General features: G+C 37.6%; 1 long non-coding RNA gene across 2 annotated transcripts in view; it reads left to right on the top strand.

Annotated features, from left to right (window-relative positions):
- Positions 1-19,711, top strand: part of LOC117200063 (uncharacterized) — a 55,569-nt gene that overhangs the window by 17,166 nt on the left and 18,692 nt on the right. Inside the window, exon 3 of one of the 2 annotated variants that reach the window (XR_004481492.2) lies at positions 11,618-11,652. The exons of the other annotated variant lie outside the window; for it this stretch is intronic. This is a non-coding gene — a long non-coding RNA (uncharacterized LOC117200063). The remainder of the gene's footprint in view (positions 1-11,617; positions 11,653-19,711) is intronic. 2 annotated transcript variants of the gene reach the window in all.

The raw sequence follows: 19,711 nt of genomic DNA, 5'->3' as shown, positions 1-19,711 counted from the left end.
CTCTCTGTGGATCTCTGAGCTCTCTTCATGTGGCTGTTTACTATCTTCTGGCCTGACCCACAAATTCCAGCTCCCTTGACCTCCTCAGGGGTCAGAGACCACTCTGTTTAGCTGTTTAGGTGCTCCTTCCTGTGCTGCAGCTGAGAAATTCTCTCCAGGGGGTATGCTTGGACAGTCTTAGGGTTCACCTTGTTTGTTTTCCTTCTCCGTGCTGCCTGTTGTCCAATGCCTGAAAACTATTGTTTTACATATTTTTTTCTAGTAATTTCATTGTATAGGAAGGAGGCTAAATCTGGACCCTGTTATTTCATCATGGTCAGGTAAACTCAGTCTATACTATAGACTCAATGCTCCAGTATCTAGTAGGGAAGGTCTTCCCTCATTTTTCTTTTTACTTCAAAACTTTCTTGGCCATTTGGGTCCCTTTCTCTTTCATATGAATTGTATAGCCAGCTTATTAAATTCCCTTAGAAAGTCCTGTTGGGTTTTGGATTGGGATGAATTAAATTTATATAATAATATGAGATATAACTGATATCCTTACATTTGCATATATCTTGCCCTTGGATGGGGAAAGTTAATATCATAAAATACTGCTTCTCAGCTGCTGATGCTTTCGATGGCCTGGAAGGGGAGGATGCATAATACAATTGGATTGGGCATTTGAAGAACCAGTGGAGGACAGGCTGGCCATTTCAAGGTTGATAAGCTGGAAGGGGGTGGGAATTCTATTGGATTAAAACCTTAAAATTCTAAAGGTTAAGGAGGTAAGAGTGATCTCTGAGACAGTTTATTATGAGAAAACAAGATGGAGAGAAGTATATATGGTATATATATTTAAGAAAGGGGAGATACATATACACATATATAGATACTGTGTATGTATACATGTGCATAAATCTATAACTACTGAAATTAAAAACTGTAAAGTTAATTAACTATAAAACCAGTTTTCAATGACTTCCTGTGGGGAAGTAGTGAACAAGCAGAGACAGAAGCTGAGCTTTTCTGAATATTCCCTGCTTTTAGATTTGACTTTAAAACCATATACGTTTTACACAATTATACATCAAACTTAAATTTTTAAAAAGCAATCCCTAAACACTGAAAGTAAAATAAAACAAATGAACCCAACTCAACCAGAATCATGTTTTGGTGGCACAGCTACCCAGAGAGAAGCAATTTAAAGTGACTTTTAAAGCACAGTAATTTGATAGCCCATCCCTAGTGGGATATGCCCTACGGACAAAAAAAGAATTGCAAAAAATATCTTAAGCTGCCCTGAGAAATCCCACATTTTTGGAGGCAGTATTAGGACCGTTATTCTCAGACCGTTATTCTCAGACTATATTCTCAGACTATTCTCAGACTGTATGTAGAGTGCCCTAAAGGAAGCAAGTAATTCTGCTGAGATTGTCAACAACTGAAATTTTTCAGTGTGGTAGGAAGGAGGTCAATGAGTTAAGTAATAACCCTGTAGTCTTTAATTTGAGTTGAAACTATTAGTATAAACTCATGACATGTACTCTTACCAGCAAACACCATTTTCTACTCTGTCCACTGAAAAAAGATTCCAGAAACAGTGACTAAGCCAGTAACATCAAGTGCCCAGATGGTGGTCCCAAATTCAGTTTCACCTAGAAGGCCAAAGGGCCCCTTGGATTACAGCCATGACAGATCTAGGGCAGGAAACACACCACCTGCCCTGAGTAACTGAGCTTCCTGCTCTCTGGTGTGACCTTAAAGGTTCCCAGGGCTGTGTCCAAAGGCCTCACAAGCCAACCTGAAGAGGCTCCCACAGGCCACTGAAACATGAATAATAACTTTAATAGATTAAAATATATCCAATATGATTATGCCCACTAGTTCATAACAAAGCAAACAAACAAAACAAAACAAAAGTTAATGGTCACTTTCAGAAGATTCTAGGAAGTCAGCTCATCTGAAATCAATCTCTTATCTTGTTTTTTTGCATAACATGTACCTCCAGGTACCCAAGTAGTTGTAGTACTTTTGTAGAAGAAACATCTAAAGCTGCTTCCGTTAACAATACAGAAGGAGTGATGGAGTCATAACGTCACCACTGTGCAAGTTCTAACAAATCCATGGATAGAGGAGTGCTGAATAACAAAGAGAATCAGACATCCTGTGCCGTCCTCTGGGAAGAGTATTTGCCAGAAAATTGAACCTGAGTCTGATCAAACTTCTAGATCTAACCACTAATAGGCAGAAACTAAAGGGACAGAGGAATACATTAAATGACACCACAGAGGTGCAGTTATCAAAATGCAGGCTAGGAAATGCTACTGGAAAAAACAGCCCATTCTCTTCAGTAATTGCAAGAAAAAAGTGTGACAGGGGAGGAGTCTATAGATTCAAAAAAGATTTAAAGACCTGTCACAACCAACTGCAATTTATGGCCTTATTTTGATTCTGAGTCTAACAAATAGACTAAATAATCATGCGATAATTGGAGAAATTTAAACAGTGACTAGACATTTAATTATCCAGAAATTGTTCATTTTTAAGATGTGATAATATTTCTCTTTTAAAGAGATAAATACTGAAATTCTTATAGACAAAAAATAACAATGGTCTCCCTAAATAAATATAACACATTCCATTTATTATCCTAACAAGTTTTTTGGGGGGAGTGGAAGGAGTTGATAAAATTGTTTTAAAATCTATATGGAATACATATGGAAATATAAAAGCCTGAAAAGCAAAGAAAACTATAAAGAAGATAAATAATGAGAGACTTGCCTTCAACTGAAAGCCATTGTAATAAAAATCACTGTAATACAACCAGAATGGTATTGGCATAAGAGTAGACAAATCAGTGGAACAGAAGAATGGATCCAAATATAGATCTCAGTATATATCATAATTTAATATGTGACAAAGGTAGTATTTCAATTCTGTGGGAAAGAATGGTTTATTTAATAAATAGTGCTGGCATAACTGGCTATTCATCTAGAACAAAATGAACTTGTATCCCAGTTTCACAACAATACAAAAATAAATTCCAAGTGGATTAAAAACTTAAATGTAAACAGTAAATCTTAGAAGAACATTTAGGCGACTACGTGGAAATCTAGGGGACAGAGAACACCTCTTTAACTAAAACCAGAAATCTGGAAGTATAAAAGATAGACATATTTCATTATCTAAAAATGGAAATCTTTTATATGGCAAAAGATACCATAAACAAAGTCGAGTCAAATATGCATTTAGAAAAGTATGTGTAACGCAGATAACAGATAAAGGGTTAATAATTCTTACATGCAACAAATTCTTACGAAGTGGTAAGAAAAAGATAAACACTTCCATTTTTTAAAAAGGGCAAGTGTATAAACAGGCAATTTACAGAATACCAAATCCAAATGGCTAATAAGCATATTAAAAGGTACGCAAACTCACCAGCAGTCAGGAAACTGCAAATTAAAATAATGAGACATAGGGCTCCCCTGGTGGCGCAGTGGTTGAGAGTCCGCCTGCCGATGCAGGGGACATGGGTTCGTGTCCCGGTCAGGGGAGATCCCACATGCCGCGGAGCGGCTGGGCCCGTGAGCCATGGCCGCTGGGCCTGCGCGTCCAGAGCCTGTGCTCCGCAACGGAAGAGGCCACAACAGTGAGAGGCCCGCGTGCCGCAAAAAAAAAATAAATAAATAATAAAAAATAATGAGACATTACACCCATCCGACTGGCAAAAATTAAAAAGAATAGGACTTCCCTGGTGGCACAGTGGTTAAGAATCTGCCTGCCAATGCAAGGGATATGGGTTCGAGCCCTGGTCCGGGAAGATCCCACATGCCACGGAACAACTAAGCCCGTGCGCCACAACTACTGAGCCTGTGCTCTAGAGCCCACGAGCCACAACTACTGAGGCCCACGCACCTAGAGCCTGTGCTCTGCAACAAGAGAAGCCACCGCAATGAGAGGCCCGCGCACCACAATGAAGAGTAGCCCCCGCTCACCGCAACTAGAGAAAGCCCGTGCACAGCAACAAAGACCCGACGCAGCCAAAATATAAATAAATAAAATAAATAAATAAATAAATTTTAAAAAATTAAAAAGAATAATATTATCTATTGCAGTCTCATGCATTGCTTGTGAAAAGTGTGAATTGTTATTGCCTTTTGGAAAAAAATAATCTAACAGCATCTATTAAAATAAAGAATCCACATACCCAATGATTGCACTGCTGGGAATGTAGCCAGTAGAAATAAAAGAACCAGTACAGAAAGCTATATGTAACTTGTTTATTGCAGAATTATAGTAGCAAAAAACTAAAAACAAAGTGAATATGCATCCATAAGGAAATGGTTGAATAAATTGTGCATTTATCTGCGTCATAAAATACTATGCAGCTACTAAGAAGAAGGAATTAGAACTACTCCCCATGAATTAGAAGGATTTCTTCACAATGTTGAGTGATAAAGACAAGATGCTGAGAATTGTGTATATTATGGTTTCCAGCTATAAATTAGTATATGAGTGTATGTATGTATGTGTGTATATATGTAAATGTATATATTTGTGTGCAAACTTCAGTTTGCTCATGATTACATGACCTTGGGGAAAAAGCATGGAATGCTCTACAGGGCGTTGTTAACAAGGGCTATGCCAGGTTGGGGGTAGGGGGATTAGTTTTGGGTAGATGCTGGAAGAGGGTAGAAGGAAAAAAAATCTAATAGAAATTTTTTAAACTAGCGTAATGACACTATATATATATATATAACACACACATTAGTATGTATATACATTATATATACACATATACATGTATAATGTGTGTGTATATATATATTAAGAGAAAAAGCTAGAGTTGAATCTATATCGACATATTTGCAGGGATATTCATGATATGTTGTTAAATTTTTAAAAGCTAGTAATGTGTATGGTATGATTCTATTTTGTCAAAACAAAGAACATAAAAACAAACCACTATAACTGTGGGCTGCATAAATGCTTGTAATACTGAATGAACCAGGAAAAAGATGTGAAGGGATAAATGCCAGTTGTTAACATTTGTCACCTCAAAGGGGGTTGAGATGGGGATGAAATGATGATTAACTTTTCTTTACACATCACTGTAGTAGTTTCCTTGTTGCAATAAAGCTGTATTGCTTTATAATTGGAGAAACATAAAGCAGAGAAAATAAGAAAAAACTATAGTCTTTCACTTAGAGAACATATTATCTTTCATGATATATTGAAGTCTTTTTTTCCCCTTAAAGTTTCTTGGTATTTGTTGTTTTCTTATTCGGGAATAAGTGTTTATCAAATATTTTGGGGGCACCTATTGAGATGATCATCTGGTTTTTCTCCTCTATTTTCTCTTCAATGTCTATACTCTCCCATGTGGCGATCGTATTCATTCTCAAACATCATACATGTGCCAACAAGCCCCAAATACATATCTCCAGCCCAGACTTCTATTCCAAACTCCAGATCCTGGAGAACTGCCTGTTGACATCTCCCCTTGAATGTCTAATGACATCTCAAACTCGACACAACTCTCCCAAATTCCACCAAACTTATTCTACATGCAGCTGTCTTTATATCAGGTAAGGACAACTTCATCTAGCCAATTCTCAGGCCAGAAAATATGTCATCTGTGACGTTTCTCTTTCACACTTTTACACTCAATGCATCAGGAAATCCCGTTCATTCTATCTTCAAAATGCATTAGAATTGACCACTTTCATTACCACCACTGCTTCCAACCTGGTCAGAGCCACAATCCTCTCTCACCTGCATTACTGGTGGTCCTGTGTCTGTTCTTGACTGTCTACAGTCTATTCTCAACAGGACACCCAGAGTCAAGCCCTTTAAATGTCCATGAAATCACATCACTCCTTTGCTCAAAACCCTGTTCTCTCCTCTCCCCGCCTACACACGTCCCCCTGCCACTGCTCCCAATTCATTTGGATTAAAACCCAAGGTCTGTACAAGGGCTACCCAATCCAGCTCCCTGTGACCTCTCGACCTCATCCCCTTCCACTTCCAGTTTCCTCAAAGTTCCTAGAACATGACAGGCATACCACTCCCGCCCTGGAGTCTTCATACTCACTGTTCCCTCTGCTTTGAATGCCCTTCCACCAGATAGCTGCTTGGCTAACTCCTCTCCTCAGCGCGCCCTACCCTAACCACTTTATTCAATATCCAGCCTCCTACTCCCACAGGACAACTGTCTCTCACCCCCATCTACTTTTTCATCTTCCATGGCATTCATCCTCTTCTCCAGACTGAAATGTTTAAGTTTATCTTTTATTGTCTGTCTCATGCCACTAGAACACACTCTTCAAGAGGACAAGAACCTTGTTTTGTTCACTGATGTGACCCAAATGTCTAGAACAGTGCCTGACACATAATAGATGCTTAACAAATATTTGTTGAATAAAAGAATGAATTAGTGAATTGCATTAGCTCCTCCAAAACCAGTCCTCTCAATGCTATGATTCCTCTCTTGGATGTGTTTTGAGCTGTAATGTTCTACAGGATTTTAAAATTTCTCTTAAGTATGACTCTTACTGCTTTTCCTCTTTTAGGAATCTTTCCAATTTTCTGGCTCATTATTGAAGCTTTTCATTGTTTCCCCCACACTATTATAGATTTATTTTCTTTTAAAGTACCTCTATGATGATTTCATAGGATTTGGTGAGTAAGGAAAGGCAGATGTGTGTGCTCCCTCCTCCCACCCTTGACCTCAGAGAACTGGGAGTCTGTTAGTGTGCATCCGTCTCTCTGAATCTGAGTGAATCTGATGAACTTAAGTTACTGGGCTGTGGGCCCTAGTGACCCCATCAATACGATGTAGCCTTATGAAGCCTGGCTTGGCCAACAGCTGGCCTTCCTCTAAAACCTCTAGCTCTAGCCTTTCAAATTTAACACTGTCCTCATTAACCAAGATATTATAAAGTATTTTTTTTCAATTCAGAGAGGAAATGAATTGCATAAAAGCTAGATAATAAAAATGAGGTTCTAATGCCTGACACCACATTTCCTTCTTACTAATCAACTCAAATCTTAAAATCAAAGATATCCACCCGCATCCTTAGGGAACTCATTGAAAATCTTATGCAGCTGAAAAAATTTCTAATCTCCTTTTACCATAGCTCTACTAGTCAATTAAAGATTTTTCAAAATGTAAAATATGCATTTTTATGTCTAGTCTCAAAGTCACTGAAGACCAGATTTTGACCATTGATTTATATGCTGAATATGCCTACCCTATGAAAAGAAATTTGGTTAATTTGGGAGTTTGGGAGTGTGCTAAACTATTTTTATCTGACTTTCCTACTAGCATAGCATTTATAAACTGCAGAAAAACTTGCTTTTTATTCCCTCATTAAAAAAATATTTATATTCTCAATGCTTTTGGTTTTGTACTTTTATGTAATTTCATGGCTATGTTGGATTTGGAGGAAAAGTGTTCACTGTGAACCCATTTATCCAAGACCAAATGTGAATAAACATAGAGCACGAAATCACAAAACTGTGACTGAATTTATTATTTTTAAAAAAGTATGACTTGGCCTTTGACTACTAATCTCAGCCAATATAGAGGAGAGACCTTGAGCTATCAGCTGAGTCAGCAACCCCCCTGTCAACACCCAACTGTCAACTGGATAAACCAGTCTTTCCAGATCTTTCTGTTGAATCAGTAGACCCACGTCCTTGGCCTCCCGCTAACAGTCTTATCCTTTTCCTCTACCTTCTCTAAGATTCACCAAATAAGAACTCCAGTTTGTAAACAATTGGTATAAATGGTTTCTATTATCTTGGGAAAACCTATGCGAATGGAGGCTTTCATCTTATTTTGGAGTTTATTCTATTGTTCTAGCACCGTGATAGTAAATAAGTTCTTCCCTGTGCTCATCCAAAATGTCGTCCTTTGCTGTAAACTCATTTTCTCTTAATTAAAATTACTGGACATAGAAAATCGTCACTCATCATCCTCTGTATTATCCTTGGAGACAATGCACAAGATCTCTCTTTGGCCTATTCTAATTTTTACTTGTGAAAAAATGGAAACCTACTTTTCATTTCTCATCATTTTTGGATGCTGTTCAGCAATTCCATGTGATTATTGAAATGTGGCCAAAATGGGACCCCATTTACTAGATCTTTGTAGAGATGGTAGCTTTTGAAAGATTGAAACAATAGGAGAAATTAAACAGGAAACGATAGATTTAACTGTCTAAAATTTTTGAATTTATATACCATGAAAATTAATAAAGCTGGCTAGGAAACATTAAAATAGTAAAAAATTCATATCTGTACAATCTAAAGAATTTACTTACTTGTATGAAAATCTGCTTATATATAAGATCAAATTTTTAATGAATAATTATGTTCATTTTTTAATGCCTTGGTTATTTTCATTTAAAACCATCTTTTTGAGTAACATCAAGATGCCAGTAGATACATGAATCCTGAATAGACAATATTCTTATTGGCCAACATTCACTTTTCCTCAAAATCTAGTTGACGTGTCATGTCTTGGAAATCCTCAAGAAACTCCTAGGGAAAGTAAGCTCTTCTTTAAACCTGTGATTTTGTATTCCATAACACACTGTACTGCCCTTGTTTAATAGTCACAACAGTATTCTGCAATTATTTGTATGACTGTCTTCCTACTAGAAATAACCAACCGCATGATAAGATGTCAGAGCAGGGACGACGTCTTTGCTTCATTATCTTTTCATTGTCCAACATGGTGTATGCCATATGCAGTAGGTGCTTCATAATTGCTTATAGAATGAATTAGTTCACATTAAAATAAGTGTAAATAATAATTAGAGAATTATAGAAAAGACCCCCCTTCTCAAGCTCTTAATCAAAAGTCTGCAATATAATGCAATATTATTTTGTTCAAAAAGACTTTAATGTGTTGAAGGACAAGTGTTCATTTTGCCTAGGAATTTTAAAAATATGAATATTATTAAAGATATGAAAAGATAAGAGTTTTCCTGAAATTAATTTATAAATTCAGTTTAATGACAGTTTACAGGGTTCTTAAAACTTAGCACACTCATTCCAAAGTCCATCTAGAGAAACAAACATAAGAGAAGAGCCAGATAGAAAAAAATAACGAAGAGAAATAGCCCTATTAAATATTTAAATGTTTCACTAAATTACAGTAATTAACATGCTGTGGACTGCTGTGGAAACAGAAAGATTCTATTAATAAAGAGAATGAGAAATTCAGAAATGATCAGAAGCATGTATAAACATTATTTTACAATAAAGTTAGCCTCTCAGAAGAAGTGATGAAAGGTTGGCCTGTCCAATAAATTATATTATGAGAAATGGAAAGGCATTTGACAAAGGTCATCTGAATCTCTACATCACTTCTTTCACCAAAAGAAATTCGATGGCTTAAACTCTTAAAGTAATACAATGACAACAACAACAAAACCCCTAGAAGAACATGTCAATAAATAAAAAAAAAAATAAGTTTGAATGAGGAAGACCATACTAAGCATGACATGATATTAACAAACCATGAAAGATTAGATTGACTATTTAAATTTTTAAAAAATCCTGAAATTTCCATGCAGCAAAAAAGAACCCTACAAAACAAACAAAAAACTCTCCATAGACAAAATCAAAAGATAAACAAGAAACAGAAATAATAATGTTTGTAATACATGAAGCACTAATCTCTTTAATATGCAGAGTTCATACCAATCCATACAGAAAAGATTAATGTTCCAATAAAAAGATGAGCAAAGGATATGAACACAAAATTCATAGGAGAGTAGTAAATGGCTAATAAATCTATAAAAAGATAATAAAAGAGTATCGAAGTAAAACAATGAAATTCCATTTTTTACTTAGCAGATTAGTAAATTTTAAAAAATTGATGACATACAGTATTGGCCACAGAGAGAGGAAATTAATACTCCCCCCAAAATTGGTGGATGGGTGAGAAGGTGCATAAAATATTCTAGAGGGGTTTTTGGCAATAGTAATAAAACATTTACATTAAAACAAACAAGAAAAAATGTGTTTAAGGGTGTTTATTGTAGCATTGTTTGAAATAATAAATGCTAGATACAACCTGAATGTCTATCAACAGGGAATTAAATTATTACAGAGCCATACAATGGATCTCTATGCAGCTCACAGAGAACATACTAGAATAGAAGAATATGAAAAGGTGTCTGTTATATCATTAAACAAAAAGAAAAGCAAGTTCAGAACAGTGGTAGAATAGGATCCCATTATTTTTGTGTTGTCATTTTTGTTTTTTTCGACTGCGTTGGGTCTTTGTTGCTGTGCGTGGGCTTTCTCTAGTTGCAGTATGCAGGCTTCTCATTGCAGTGGCTTCTCTTGTTGAGGAGCATGGGCTCTTGGCGCGCAGGCTCCAGTAGTTGCAGCATGCGGGCTCAGTAGTTGTGGCACATGGGCTGTAGAGCATGTGGGCTTCAGTAGCTGTGGCACATGGACTTAGTTGCTCTGCAGCATGTAAGATCTTCCCGGACCAGGGCTTGAACCCATGTCCCCTGCGTTGGCAGGTGGACTCTTAACCACTGCACCACCAGGGAATTCCCCCCCATTTGTTTTTTTAATGAGTATTAACAGCATTTATACTTTGCATGTATTTATATAAAAACTATCTGAAAGGACATACAATTTATTAACAGTGGCAACTTCTGGAAACGGGACTGAGAGGAGAAAGTTATGATAGAATTTTACTTTTTACTTTACACTTTCTTTTACTTTTTTATGAGTATGAGGTACTTTTGTCATTAAAGTTTAAAACGTAAAATAAAACTCACATTTTACATAGCAAACATTAGAGGCAAAACCCTCTGACAAACAATCTGGCAACAGGTGATGACCCACAGGGCTGGGGCTAGGGTGGGGCGAGAGAGGCACTTGCTTTGGGCACAGAATTTAAGAGGACATCAGAAAACCCAGAAATCAAGATGAGTGATATTTTAATACACTATTTAAAAACTTTTTTATTGAAGTATAGTTGATTTACAATATTGTGTTAGTTTCTGGTGTATAGCAAAGTGATTCAGTTATACATATATATATTTTTTCCAATTCTTTTCCGTTATAGATTATTACAAGATATTGAATATAGTTCCCTGTACTATACAGTAAATCCTTGGTTTTTATCTATTTTGTACATCATGGTGTGTATCTGTTGGTCCCATACTCCTAATTTATCCCTCCCCCACCTCTTTCCCCTTTGGTAACTGTAAATTTGTTTTTTACGTCTTTGAGTCTGTTTCTATTTTGAAAATGAGTTCATTTGCATTATGTTTTAGATTTCATACATAAGTGGTATCATATAATATTTGTCTTTCTCTGTCTAGTTTACTTCATTTGGTATGATAATCTCTAGGTCCATCCATGTTGCTGCAAATGGCAATGTTTCATTCTTTTTTATGGCCAAGTAATATTCCACTGTATATATTTATATATACATTTATGTATGTATAATGAAATATATGTATACACCACATCTTCTTTATCCATTCATCTGTTGATGGACACTTAGGTTGTTTCCATGTCTTGGCTATTGTAAATAGCACTGCTATGAACACTGGGGTGTATGAACCTTTTCAAATAGAGTTTTTGTCTTTTCCAGATATATGCCCAGGAGTGGGATTGCTGGATCATATGGTAACTCTATTTTTAGTTTTTTAATTTTGTCATTTTAAGAATGGTATATAAGGCTTCCCTGGTGGCACAGTGGTTCAGAATCTGCCTGCCAATGCAGGGAACCCGGGTTTGAGCCCTGGTCCAGGAAGATCCTACATGCCGTGGAGCAACTAAGCCCGTGTGCCACAACTACTGAGCCTGCACTCTAGGGCCCTGCGCTCTAGGACCCACGAGCCACAGCTATGAGCCCACGCACCGCAACTACTGAAGCCTGTGCGCCTAGAGCCCGTGCTCTGCAACAAGAGAAGCCACTGCAGTGAGAAGCCCGCGCATGGCAACAAAGAGTAGCCCCTGCTCGCCGCAACTAGAGAAAAGCCTGTGCCAGCAGCGAAGACCCAACACAGCCAAAAATAAATAAATAAATAAATTGGGGGAAAAAAAAAAAAAAGGAATGGTATATAAACGGAATCGTACAATATGTGACCTTTTGAGATTAGGTTTTTTTATTCAGCATAACAACCTTTTAAAATTCATCCGTATTGTCGCGTGCATCAGTGGTTTGTTTTCATTGTGGAGTAGCATTCCATGGCATGGATGTTACCATGTCATTTTCAACCATTCACCTATTGAGGGAAATTGTAGTTCCAGTTTTGGGCTGTTTCAAATACTGATGCTATGAGAAATCATGTGTCAGCTTTTGTTCATTTCTTTAAAATAAAAGCCCCAACTATCAAACTCTTAGAGGAAAACATAGGCAGAACACTCTATGACATAAATCACAGCAAGATCCTTTTTGACCCACCTCCTAGAGAAATGGAAATAAAAACAAAAATAAACAAATGGGACCTAATGAAACTTAAAAGCTTTTGCACAGCAAAGGAAACCATAAACAAGACCAAAAGACAACCCTCAGAATGGGAGAAAATATTTGCAAATGAAGCAACTGACAAAGGACTAATCTCCAAAATTTACAAGCAGCTCATGCAGCTCAATAACAAAACAACAAACAACCCAATCCAAAAATGGGCAGACGACCTAAATAGACATTTCTCCAAAGAAGACATACAGACGGTCAACAGGCACATGAAAAGATGCTCATTATTGTTAATTATTAGAGAAATGCAAATCAAAACTACAATGAGGCATCACATCATACTGGTAAGAATGGCCATCATCAAAAAGTCCACAAACAATAAATGCTGGAGAGGGTGTGGAGAAAAGGGAACACTCTTGCACTGCTGGTGGGAATGTGAATTGGTACAGCCACTATGGAGAACAGTATGGAGGTTCCTTAAAAATCTACAAATAGAGCTACCATACGACCCAGCAATCCCACTACTGGGCATATACTCTGAGAAAACCATAATTCCGAAAGAGTCATGTACCAAAAATGTTCATTGCAGCTCTATTTACAATAGCCAGGAGATGGAAGCAACCTAAGTGCCTATCATCGGATGAATGGATAAAGAAGATGTGGCGCATGTATACAATGGACTATTACTCAGCCATAAAAAGAAACGAAATTGAGTTATTTGTAGTGAGGTGGATGGACCTAGAGTCTGTCATACAGAGTGAAGTAAGTCAGAAAGAGAAAAACAAATACTGTATGCTAACACATATATATGGAATCTAAGAAAAAAAAAATGTCATGAAGAACCTAGGGGTAAGACGGGAATAAAGACACAGACCTACTAGAGAATGGACTTGAGGATATGGGGAGGGGGAAGGGTAAGCTGTGACAAAGTGAGAGAGTGGCATGGACATATATACAATACCAAACGTAAAATAGATAGCTAGTGGGAAGCAGCTGCATGGCACAGGGAGATCAGCTCTGTGCTTTGTGACCACCTAGAGGGGTCAGGTAGGGAGGGTGGGAGGGAGGGAGACGCAAGAGGGAAGAGATATGGGAACATATGTATATGTATAACTGATTCACTTTGTTATAAAGCAGAAACTAACACACGATTGTAAAGCAATTATACTCCAATAAAGATGTTAAAAAAAAAAAAAAGCCCCAGAGTGCAATTGCTGTGTTACATTGGCTGTACCATTTTACATCCCCACCAGCAATATAAGAGTGGTCCAGTTTCTCTGCATCCTCTCTAGCATTTGGTGTTTGTTATGGGCTGGATTATGTCTTTCCTAAATTCATATGTTGTAGCCATAACCCTCAGTACATCAGAATATGAGTATATTTGGAGATAGGGTCTTTAAAGAGGTGATTAAGGTTGAATAAGGTCATTGGTGTAGACCCTAATCCAATACAACTGGTGTCCTTAAAAGAAGAGATTAGGACTAAACATATACAGAGAAAAGACCATGTGAAAACACAGGGAGAATATGGCCATCTACAAGTCAAGGAACAAGGCCTCAGAATGAAATCAACCCTGCCAACAGTTTGCTCTTAAACTTCTGGCCTCCAGAATTGTGAGAAATAAATTGCTGTTGTCTTCAGCCACCCAGTCTGTGGTATTTGTTACAGCAGTTTTAGTAAACAAATGCAGTATTGTCATAATTTTTTATTTTAACTGTCTGACAGGTGTGTAGTGACATCTCATTGTACTATTAATTTGCATTTTCCTAATGCCTAATGATGCTGAACATCTGCTCATGTGCTTATTTGCCACTTGTATATCATTTTTGGTAAAATGTCTCTTCATGTCTTTTGCCTGCTTTCTAATTGGATTGCTTGTTTTCATAATGTTGACTTTTAAATGTTCTTTGGATATTCTAGAAATGAGACCTTTGTCTAATATGTGATTTGCAAATATTTTCTCCCCATCTATAGCTTGCCTTTTCACCCTCTTAACAGGGTCTTTCACAGAGCAAAATTTTAATTTTGATGAAGTCCAATTTATCCATTTTTTTCTTTTATGGATTGTGCTTTTGGTGTTATGACTAAGAACTCTTCACTAAGTCCTAGGTCCTGAAGACTTTCTCCTATATTATCTTTTAAAAATTTTATAGCTTTACATTTTTTTTTTTTTTTTTTTTTTTTTTTTTTGCGGTACGCGGGCCTCTCACTGCCGTGGCCTCTCCCGTTGCGGAGCACAGGCTCCGCGGCCATGGCTCACGGGCCCAGCCGCTCCACGGCATGTGGGATCTTCCCGGACCGGGGCACAAACCCATGTCCCCTGCATCGGCAGGCGGACTCTCAACCACTGCGCCACCAGGGAAACCCTATAGCTTTACATTTTACATTTAACTCTATGATCCATTTTGAGTTAATTTTTTTTATAAGGTGTGAGGTTCAGGTCAAGTTTTATTTTTTGTTTTTGAGGAGTTTTTTTGTTTTGTTTTCTTTTGTTTTGTATTGCCTATGGATAGCCAGTTGCTCCAGCACCATTTACTAAAAAGACAGTCCTTCCTCTATTGGATTGCACTTGCCCTTTATCAAAAATTACTTGACTGTACTTGTGTGGGGATATTTCTGGGTTCTCTATATTGTTCCACTGATGTATATGTCGATCCCTCTGCCGAAATCACACAACCTTGATTACTGTAGCTCTACAATAAGTCTTGAAATCAGGTAGAGTGATTCCTTCCATTTTTTTCTTTTTCAGAATGGTTTTAGCTGTTCTACTTTCTTTACCTTTCTATATAAATTTTAGAATTATCTCGCCTATCTACAAAAAATATTGCTAGGAATTGCATAAAAGCTGTATATCAGTTTGAAGAGAATTCACATCTTTAGTATGCTGAGTTTTCCAATCCATGTATATGGAAAGTCTCTATATTTACTTAGATTGTCTTTGATTTCTTTCATCAGAATTTTGTAGTTTTCAGTATACAAGTCTTGTACATGTTTTGCTAAATTACACCTAAATATTTCACTTTTGGGGAGCAATTGTAAGTGATGTTGTATTCTTAATTTTGATTTCTACATATTCATTGTTGGTATGTACACAATTACTGGCATCTCTACTAGTATACAATTTATTTTATTTTTTATAAATTTATTTTATTTATTTATTTTTGGCTGCACTGGGTCTTCGTTGCTGCGCACGGGCTTTCTCTAGGTGCAGCGAGCGGGGACTACTCTTCATTGCGGTGCACAGCCTTCTCATTGCAGTGGCTTCTCTTGCTGTGGAGCACGAGCTCTAGGTGCGTGGGCTTCAGTAGTTGTGGCACGTGGGTTCAGTAGTTGTGGCACACAGGCTTAGTTGCTCCGTGGCATGTGGGATCCTCCCGGACCAGGAATTGAACCTGTGTCCCCTGCACTGGCAGGCAGATTCTTAACCACTGCGCCACCAGGGAAGTCCCCCAAAATATATTTTTAATACATTTATAGTAATGTTTCAATAGTAAACGCATTTAGTTTTTTTACAACTTTAGTAATTATTTTGCCATTGCAAAATATAGCAGGAGGATGACTGGACCTTTGCAGCTTAACTCAAACGTGTAATAAAAAAGACACTTCACCATCCATACCATCCCTGAGGAAATGGCTTCAGTAGCTAAATTCTTATCAACTTCCGGTAACTTTTGCCCATACAAGAAATCAAAATGAATTAAAAAGGGGAATTTTCTCTCCAAAGACTAAATTTCTAGATTCATATACTTTTTCTATTTTATCTCCAGTGGTACATTTCCCCTTCCTGTCTGCTCTGGCCCCGCACACAGAACTCAAGATTATGGTGAGGAATATGGGAATACAACAGGATGAGACCCAGGGGAGTCACTTCCCTCAGCCATTTGTACGTAGAGCCACTTACCTGGTTGAGGCCCTTATCATCTCTCCTGGGGGAATATTGTAACAGCCTCCAATTGGCCCCCCTGCCTCCTCCAGCCTCATTCTCTTCCCATTCATTTTCTGTACAGCTATTGCAGTTTTTTGTTTTTTGTTTTTTTGCTGTACACGGGCCTCTCACTGTTGTGGCCTCTCCCGTTGCGGAGCACAGGCTCCAGGCGCGCAGGCTTAGTGGCCATGGCTCACGGGCCCAGGTGCTCCGCGGCATGTGGGATCTTCCCGGACCGGGGCACGAACCCGTGTCCCCTGCATCGGCAGGCGGACCCTCAACCACTGCGCCACCAGGGAAGCCCTGCGGTTTTTTTTAAACAAATACATTTGCTCATGAGACTTTCCTATTTAAATCTTTTTGTGATCCCCTCGTGTGTACAGGATAGAATAAAACACGAGACCCTTCATAAGGCCCAGCCACTCCAGCCAGTGTACTTCTTTCTGTCTCCATCCTCATAAAGCCTAAACTCTAGCCATTAAACTACTCAGAATTTCCTGAATAAGCCAAATATTTTTGTTCATTAATATAATTTTCCTCTAATTTAAACTCTCATTACTCCTATGACAAAAATGTACCTATCTTTAAAGACAAACTTAAAAAAAAAATCAACATTTCAGAAAGCCAATTACTTTCCTTCATCTCCTGTTTCAAATAAAATTTACCACTCCCTTTGTCATGTCCCATAGTCCTTTACCCTTTTACCTGTGACCTTATCTTCCTAATCAACAAGTGTGACACATTTTCTGATAAATATAATTATACTAATGAGGACAATCAGATAAAATACTTTAAATTAAGACTACATAGCACATTTGACAATATATTATAATCATAAACACATTTGATGGTATAATATCTTGATTTTAAGACACTATTGATTTTAAGATGGCATATTTATTTAGTAATACATTTTTTAAAAGACTATTAATCTACATCAATCTACATTTTTTAAACTGCCAAATTTATCCAGATAATTACATTTTACTTTTTTGTTTAGTATTACAGAGTTTAAGTCTTCAACATAATGAGAATCTAAGGGTCCTTCTGAATCACATCTCATCACCTGCAGTTTGCATGGCATCATGGTTTATATCATGATCATTTTGTAATCTGTGCTGGTGATAGTGACCCCTTTAGCATCCTTAGTTAAGATCATTAAGTATGGAGTATATTAAAGATTATCAAAGTTTGTCATTGTTTCTTATTTGGTTAAACTCAGTCTTGGTTGCCATTTAATTAAATGATGTATTGCTGGAAGCTAAATGGTTTCTCTTTAAGTGAGAGGAAGCTTTGAACAGAGAGACTTCTAAAGCCTGAGTGATAATCCTTCATGGTGTGTGAATTGGTTACATCTGCCTCTCCCAGGTTTGTAAGTTCTATCAGCTATTACTGAGAGACTTGGTCGTTTCTACTGTCTTTAATGGCATTGCTTGTTGAAGAGAGGAATTTGTTCAATTTTGTTTGTTTTAATTCTTCATCATAAAATAATTTTTTGGAAGACACTTAAGCAACAATTAGGAATCCAAAGTTAGTTAAAATTTTATCACCGATGCAAATAAAGGTGAGAAAAGGGTAACATACTCACTGTGCATCACTAAATACTCCTGTGCTCGAGCCTTCTCACTTGTGTTACCCCAGCTGGTGACAATTCACTCTTCTGCCCGGCAGCTTGTAGGAAAGTAAAGATTGGCATTGATTGTAAAGGCACATTTCAATTCCAGAAATATCAAAATTTAACAAACATTTGCATTTATCATCACAAAATTAAGGTATTGTTTATGTGTTTGTGTCCTTCACAAGACTATAAGCTCCTTAGTTCTGCTATTTTTTCAACTTCATCTCTGTGTTCCTAGAGTCCAGTATGGTGCTTGGTATGTATTATGTGCTCAATAAATACTGTGGAATGAATGAGAAAATGCAAACTATACACTAATTGGGTAACTAATTTGATACGTGTTCATGTATCAGTTATTTAGTTGGACTGACATAGGTTTGAAGGGGGTGATTCTCAATTTATTCTTCCTTTTTTTTGTGAATTGTGTTAGACATGTTTTGTTCCTCAATTTGAAGAATGTTTTTCTCCAGTTCAAGAGGAGAAAAGTCACATAAATGGATAGAATTTTCTTGCTTAGATTGCCCATGAATCTTTGGAAGCTGCTTCTACTTCTCTGATAAGCGCCAGTTCACAAACAAGTGAATAAACAAGTAGCAAACAAATATTATCAGGACATTTTAGAAATATCTGATAGTCCGTAAGTCCAGAGATTGATTTTTCAAGGAAGAGTGTGCTGAAAGCTGTGCATTTTTATTACACACACGTACTCATGTCATATCTAGGCTACTAAAATTGTTCTTGGTTCATATGATGGAATTAAGTAAAGCAATATTTCATGGTGCTATTCAAAGAACCTTCTCAACTGTTCAGGGGTTAGGACTAGATGCACTGTTTGCCCAGAGGCTCTTCAAAGAGGGAAGCATGAAAAGCCTGGGAGTGAGTGTGGTGTTCTAGTTATCCATTGCTTATAACGAACTATCCTGAACACATGGCAATCATTTTATTATATCTCATGATTTTGTGTGTGAGGAATTTAGTCAGGGGTCAGCAAAAGTGCTCCATGTGGCATCATGTAAGATCACTCAGCAACACTCGGCTGGAGGCTGGGCTGGCCAGGAGGGTACAAGTCGGCTTTACTCACATGTCTGTTGGCTTGGTGAGTCAGATGAAAGGCTCAGCTCAGCTGGGACTCTCCGCTGGAGAGCCTATGTGTGGTTTTTCTCTCAAGGTGGCCTCAGGATAATTGGTTTTCTTACTAGGCAGCCCAGGGCTGCATGGCTGTTTATGACCCAGTCTCAGAACCATATAGTGGCCCTTCCACCCTGTTCTATTGGTCCAAGCCTACCCAGATTCAAGAGGCAGGGATACAGATCCCACCTCTGGAAGGAAGGAGTGTCAAAGATTTTGCAGCATTGTTTTTTTTTGGTTTGTTTTTTTTTTCGGTTTTTTTTTTTGCAGCATTGTTTTAAAACTGCCATGAGTGTGGATGTGGGGAGACTCCAACAGGAAGCCCCATGTATAGGGGGGAAGACTATATGCCCATCAAGCCTGAAGGGCATGGTGAGGCTGCAAGTGGGAGGATGAAAAGTAAGGTCAGAATCTATCAGCAAGAGTCAGAAACTACATGATAGGAGGAACTGTTGGCATCACGTATTCAGAAGAAAGATCTATGAGCAGCAAGAAATGATGGAGTTTTCCTTTAGAAGTGGCGCAGTGCCTAGTGTGTGATATGCGTGGTATTGCCCATCAGAGGAACTCATGATCGTTGCTACTTTATGCTCGG

The sequence above is a fragment of the Orcinus orca genome, chromosome 4 (assembly GCF_937001465.1).
Source record: "Orcinus orca chromosome 4, mOrcOrc1.1, whole genome shotgun sequence".
Classification (NCBI taxonomy): domain Eukaryota; kingdom Metazoa; phylum Chordata; class Mammalia; order Artiodactyla; family Delphinidae; genus Orcinus; species Orcinus orca.
The sequence above is the reverse complement of the archived record's forward strand: the minus strand, read 5'-3'. Positions and strand labels throughout refer to the sequence as shown.